This window comes from Desmodus rotundus, chromosome 9 (genome assembly GCF_022682495.2).
Source record: "Desmodus rotundus isolate HL8 chromosome 9, HLdesRot8A.1, whole genome shotgun sequence".
In the NCBI taxonomy this organism is placed as follows: domain Eukaryota; kingdom Metazoa; phylum Chordata; class Mammalia; order Chiroptera; family Phyllostomidae; genus Desmodus; species Desmodus rotundus.
This window is the reverse complement of record NC_071395.1, coordinates 32,161,456-32,168,426: the sequence shown is the minus strand read 5'-3', so window position 1 is coordinate 32,168,426 and position 6,971 is coordinate 32,161,456. Positions and strand designations below refer to the sequence as shown.

General features: G+C 37.3%; 1 pseudogene; it reads left to right on the top strand.

Annotated features, from left to right (window-relative positions):
• The first annotated feature begins 772 nt into the window (after window positions 1–772).
• Window positions 773–5,326, top strand: LOC112312179 (small ribosomal subunit protein uS14-like; annotated as a pseudogene).
• Window positions 5,327–6,971: the final 1,645 nt, after the last annotated feature.

Genomic DNA, 6,971 nt, shown 5'->3' with positions numbered 1-6,971 from the left:
ATTAAAGATAATGTTTATAACGTGTTAACTTTTGTGTAAAAAGAGGAGAGGGTCTAAGATTTATTTGCATAAAGAAATTCCATATGAGTACATAAGAAATATATAAAAACGGCTATAACAAGGGAACTAGAATTGGGTACACGAAAGACAGGGGAGGAAGAAAAACTTTTCACAATATATCATTTTATATATATTTTTAAAGATTTTATTTATTTATTTTTAGAGAGAGGGGAAGGGAGCGAGAAAGAGAGGGAGAGAAACATCAATGTGTGGTTGCCTCTCACACGCTCCACACCAGGGAACCTGGCCCATAACCCAGGCATGTGCCCTGACGGGGAATTGAACCAGTGACCCTTTGGTTCGCAGGCTGGCACTCAATCCACTGAGCCACACCAGCAAGGGCCATTTTATATTTTTTTTAACCTCGTGAATGCATTACCTAGTCAAAATATATATTTTTGTATTTTAATATATTTTATATTTTAATACAAAATACATTATTTTTGTTCTAATGTTTTTTTAATAAATAGATTTTAAAGGAATACCCAAAACATCCTTCTTTATCCTTCTCTTGCCACATTTCCCTTCTGTGCTCTGCCCTCCCCTTTTCCGTATCAAATGCCTTTTCAAGGCTCACAAAGATCCAGCTGGAGAAAACAGCTAATGCAGAGCACTTTGGAATAGAGTTGATTTTTGACTCAGTTTGAAATCTAACAAAACATGATGTTTAATAGTGAAGTAATTTGGGGGCATATTTGCCTAGAAATGAAAGATGGGATGTGTGGGCTTGGTGTGGGCCAAAAGGTTGAATAACACAGAGTTAATTTTACCTGCTTTTTGCTAACATGTTAATGGTCTAATTATCAGAAGGTTTAATAAAAGTGTTTTCTTAAATGCAGACAGTGATTATCAATCACTCTCTGAAGAATTAATTATTTTCTTATTTCACTGGCTTAAACAGATTTTAAGAAAAAGGGAAGGTAACTGAATAGCCATACTGAAATTTCTTTTTTAGTACTAAACCAATTTTTAAAATGCTTAAGTCTTTAATTTATATTTGGAAATCTATAATCATCTGAGGTCTTGTACACCCTTCCATTTATTCAAAATGAATTCACACCCCAAAAGCAACAATGTTTAAATGTGGTGTTCAAAAGAGCCTCTCAACAAAACATATTAAAATGTCAACCTCATTTAAATGAGACATTATTGACCCCCATTAGTAGGACACGTGCATGGCTTGGCTTTCTCTAACAGTGGTGATGGATTTTCTCTTGTCCATCCACACACCCCTGCCATGTCCTCTTATGACCTGGGGCAGACATATGCTAGACAGCTGGCTGGACCAGGTCTGTGACCACTGAACAAAGCAAACTCTGCTGGCCCACACAAAGACTGAACCTGTGACCTTGTTCTCATTAGCTCAATACCCTGACCACCTGAGCTAAGCAGCCAGACACACAGGCGCACAAACAAAAGGACAGATTGAACACTGTGTAGATAGGTGTCTGTGTGTGGGTATAAAATAATGTGTAACAGTGGGCATAAAGCTGGTGCTTAAGCATTAAAGGAGGATGTTATCAGTTATATATTTTGTATATCTTTAACCCTATGCCCCGGTGGCATTTTCCAAGCTGAGCACCAAGAATGATCACCTTAAAGGAATTTTAGTATAGTTTGGTACCAAATGTCAATATGGTACCCACCCTGAAATAAAGCAATTAGCCATTGAAATCAGTAGTTAACCAGAATGTATTAGGAGATTCCAGCAACAGATTCCACATCTCATTCTACTAGATTCTTAGTAGAATGTATTCTACTAAGCCTGAGGCTAAAAGAAAAAATTGAGATAAGAATAGTAGTTGATAGAGGAAGAGGTGAGAGTAAGACCCAAGACTTTGTAACTAAAAGATATAGAGGCTATTTATCCAAGCAAAGCTTCATGAAAAAAAATAGTCAATCTAAATCTACAAGTTTTGGTCGAGTATCCATGTTTTGTTTTGTTTTGTTTTGTTTTGCTTTCGTTTGGTTTCAGTTTTTTTGTTTTGTTTTGTTTTGTTTTATTTTGGGTTTTGGCACAGGATCTTTGGTTACAGAGATGACTAACAGGAAAGAGACTTTCTCTCATAAAATACTCCATGGAGTGTTGGGACTCCATGGAGAAAGTCACTAATGTCTAGGTTTTTTAGTTTCCCCTTAGCCCCAAGTAGACAGTTACTCTGCTTTCAGCTTCAAAGGGTCACCATGACTGTGGACCCAATGCAACACTCGCTAAGCGTAGGCAATCCCAGATTAGATGGGAAGTTTAAGCACGAGTGCAATATGAGCACTTTCAGTACCAAGGTTTTATTTCAAGGGATGGGATGAAGTTCCACCCATAAGCTCTTCCTCTTCACTCTTTGAGTGGACTCTCCATTGTAGCAATGAGCTGCAATAGGATCCTGGTCAATAGGGTCACAGGCACTTGGAAAGAATAACTGAATTCATACCTTGGGTCAGGGTAAATATATTTCAATTAACCATCCAAAAACACCATTTTCAACTCCTCCCCTCTTGAAAGATATAACTTCCCTCAGCATAAAGTTCCAATTCCTTATTTGGCATCCACAGGGATACAAGGCTAAGTCTTCTTTGTCTTTGTATCCCCATGCCTAGCAAGGGCTTCCCACATAAAAGGAGCTTGATAAATTATTGGATGAGAAATCAAGTGACTGACTGACTCTAATTCTAATTTATCTCTCCACATTATTTCACTCTACTTCTCTTACTAGATCCTTCATGCCAAGACTCATAATAATCTTCTCATTGTGCCATAGAGATGGGAAGCTCTCAGCTTATCCCACCCATACTTGTTCAGAATGTTCTCTCCAACTAAGGGTATTAGCATTTATTGAGTGATTATTATTTTTCACATTATATCTGTTATCTCATTTAATCCTAAAAAATAATAAAGTAGTCATTATTATACCCATTTTCCATGATGCCCAGAGAAGTTGAGAAACTTCCCGAGATTATGCAGCTACAGGGCAATGCAATCAAGACTTGAACCCAGATCTCTCTCGTTCCAAAATAAAACTCTTCTCCCTTCCAGAGCATTCTTCTGCCTTCATATACCCAAATTCTGCCTCTCCAAGACTGGTCTCTCTCTCAAGGTTTAGTGCAAGCTGTACAAAGAGGAACTCTTTCTTGTTCATTCCATAATAGTCTCTCATTCTTTTAATTTAGTGTTACTAATGCTATGTTTCATGTAACAATCATGGACTACCTCAAACCTCCTTCTATTACTCCTTTTATTTTTCCCTTTTAACTTTTTATTCATTCATTCTTTGCCTAACTAAATTATAAGCTTAAAGGGCAGATTCTACATGGTATAATTTGCTGTTTCCCTTTACAAGCATTGAAGTGACTTCTGCATGTGGTAAGTATCCAATGAATATGCCTGACTAAAAATGACTGACTAATGTTGACAATTCCATTCTCCCACCCAAAATTTTTGCCAATTCCCACTGTTATAAAGAAACACTTCTTAAGGTGTTTATCTCCTAAGGTTCTCATAGTAAAGACAGAAATCAGGTACACTTGAAAAATAAACCATATTTGTTAAGTATATTAAAGTCTTTTATTATTAACCTTCTTGAGCATCTCTGCTGCTGACAAGTCTATCATACTAATGTCTTTGAGATCATCTTAAGATTTTGCTTATTTCCTTTAAATGCCCTCATTTTCAAAGGTTAATTACTTGGTTATAAATTTCAGAATGAAATTTAATCTGAGTTCTCCATCCTGAGATGAAATTCTTAGCTTTTTTTTTCAGAAATAGAAAGCCATCTGTTTAACCAATTTGAATACATTCTTATAGAAGAATAAAAAAAAGGAATACAGAGGTTCATGGATTTTAAGAACTTTTGAGTATTTGTAAAACACATTATGACTTTGATGCTTGGAAAAAATATGAAGTGATGCTTTCAGCTATAAATCAGCACAAGCAAATAAAGCTGAGCTAAAAGTGAAGCATCTTTAAGACAAAATTTTTTTTGATCATCCAAAATGTTGATCACTTGTGGGCCATAGGAAAGAAAGATTTATTATTTTTGAATGGTTCAATTTTTAGTAAGATAAAGCACATATAATTTGAGAGAACATCAAACAGAATATGGTTCTTATTAATATCACATAACTTTTCTACAAAACTTTTCCTTTCTCCAGCCTAGCTCCCATTAGAACCAAACTAAACATGTTGACAGCTACAACTTAGGAAGGTGTTAGGCCAATGGTCTCCCCTTCTGAGAAACCAGATCATTAATTCCATATCATGTTACTAGTTTTCTATAAACCAAATGCATGGGGACAGACTCTATTCTGTAGGGTTTAATCACACACAAGTGGCAAAAACCACAGAACACAACTCCTAATCAGCTGGGCCTTCAACTACAGACTCCCTCTATGAACATATGTCACTCCCATTATCATTAGTATCAATAAAACTCTAACTTATTTTACCAATTCAAGAGGCTGGATCTCAGTGTTCGAGGTTATATGTGTTCTCATAAAAATTACATTGTCATTACCAAATGTGTTTATAGATATCAGTATGTTTCAGAATTCAATATTCTCCTCCAGAGCAGAATAAATCATTGTTTCTTGAACAATCTGTGATTTATTTCCCTTTTATCATAAAAACTCATGAATCTAAAGTTAACATTTTTGGTCCTGACTGGCATGGCTCAATTCATTGGGCATCATTCTGCAAAGCAAAAGATCGCTGGTTCGATTCCCAGTCAGGGCACATGCCTGGGTTGTGGGCAAGTCCCCAGTTAGGGTGCGTGAAGGAGGCAACCAATTGATCTTTCTCTCACACATCACTTTTCCCCTTCTCTTTCTACCTCTCTAAAAAAATAAATAAATAAAATCTTTTAAAAAGTAATGTTAGCATTTTTGTTTTTAATATTTTTTAAAAATCAATGAACTCAAGTTTTATTTATTCTAAGTCTTGCATGCAGTAAGCACTCAATAAACATTTACCACAGAATGAATGAATGACCTGAACTTTGGAACTCAACCCATAATCACTAAGGGGTATACCCTAGAGGAGACTCCAAATGGCATTCAAGGTAAAAATCTCAAAAACTAAGCTCAGTCAGTCTTTGCCTCTGAGAGAACAAGATGAGCAGCTCTACTGGAACCATCCAGAAAATCTGACCAGCGTTCTCGTTCTTCCCACATCTGCTCAAACCTGCATGGGCTGGCCTGGAAACACTGCCTCAATATGTGCTGCCTATGTTTCCCTCAGTAAGCAAAGGATACAGGCTTCATTAACTTGGACTGAGTGAACTTCCTTAGATAAGTCATTCAAGACATCTACCTTACTGCAGAAACAATGTTAGCTTTTTGTACACAAATTTTTTTAAAATTCAATTAAAAAAAAAAAAAACCTAGGCTCAGATCTACCTCATGAGTTGATTCCATTTAATTCTGAGTTTGAATCCCAGGAGGAATACTCTTAATGTTCCCAAAAGATCCAGACAGAATTGGTTAGGCAGAAGTCAAAGATAATAGACGTGACTATATCTTTAGAAGAACTAGCTTGGACTTGCCTTTGTAGAAAAGAATAAAGCCCTTGGGGCTATCTCCTAACTCCTCTCTGGAGACCATCCCTGAGTTGGTGAACCCAGAATCATATTCCAGAGCTGGATGGCTGTACATCAAAACAAAGCAAAAATGAGTTAACATCAATAGATGCTAAGATCCCCTGGGCCCCACTCCCACTCCTACTGCCACTGTTACTGGCACAATCATATCCAGGTAGGGAACCTGCCCACCCAGCCTGTCACCTGGGACCCATATCAGAGTACAGTGAAGCAGCCTGACATGGAGAGTCCACATTTAAGTGAGCCTGCTTAGATGGGGAACACAAGGTAGAAGACAACCATGGCTGTGTGGGAGAGAGTCAGGTTCCCTGTATTTATTAAGAAATTTATATCAAAATCAACACTGCATGCAAACATGGACTAATACCCTCTCACAGCATCAAGCTTTTCACACAATAAGTCATTAGCCTTTATGCTCAATGGGCCGTACGTTCAAGGAAGGCAGACACATATATCTAGATTCGCTGAAGTATTGCTCGCATAAAGCCCAATGCCTGTTGTATATTAGATACTCAGTAGATACATGGCAAATGACTGAACAACCGTGGATAAGAGAACACACTCCGGAGCCAGTCTGCATGGGTTTCATTTCTGCCTGTTACTTACTAGTTGTGTGATGCTGATAACTTCTTTTGGCCTCAGCTTCTTGTCTATAAAAATAAGGATAATAACTTTTAGTCAGTAATTGTGAAAAATAAATGAGTCAACATGGGACACATAGATAAGGGCCAGGCACAGAGTAAGTTCCAGTATTATTTGTCATTATTATCATTATTACCTCTAATTTCTGGTGCAGGGTGTAGCAGGGTCTTGACCAACTTCTAGCACTTCATACCATCCTAGAGGTGTGTGAAAATGCTCATTGCCTGTGAAAATGCTCCCCTACAATAAGTCATGCTCCTTTTGTGAGTGAGAAGACAAAGCACACTGCTCAATAAAATGAATTCTGCAATGTTTAGAAAGATCCTTCAGAGTGAGAAGCTTATCTCCAATCTTGCCCATAAGTATTAAATAAACAAACAAACAAGCAAACAAACAAATAGTGTTCAAGGTGCTACCCAAGGTCTGTTGGCTTTAAATATAAAAAATAACTTTCCCACATGTACATAATTTGCACAAAATGCCTTCAGTACAATTTTGTCAGGTATAAGGAGACTCCCGATAGTGCTCATTGTTCCTTGGGCTCAACCTCAGACAGTGATGAAGGTAAAGCATCATTTCATTTCATTCCATGAAAGACTGGATTTCATCATTTCCATCTACGCTGCCCCTGCAGCATCTCTCTGAGGGGTTTACAGCTATCTAGAATGGTCCGAGTGCCTG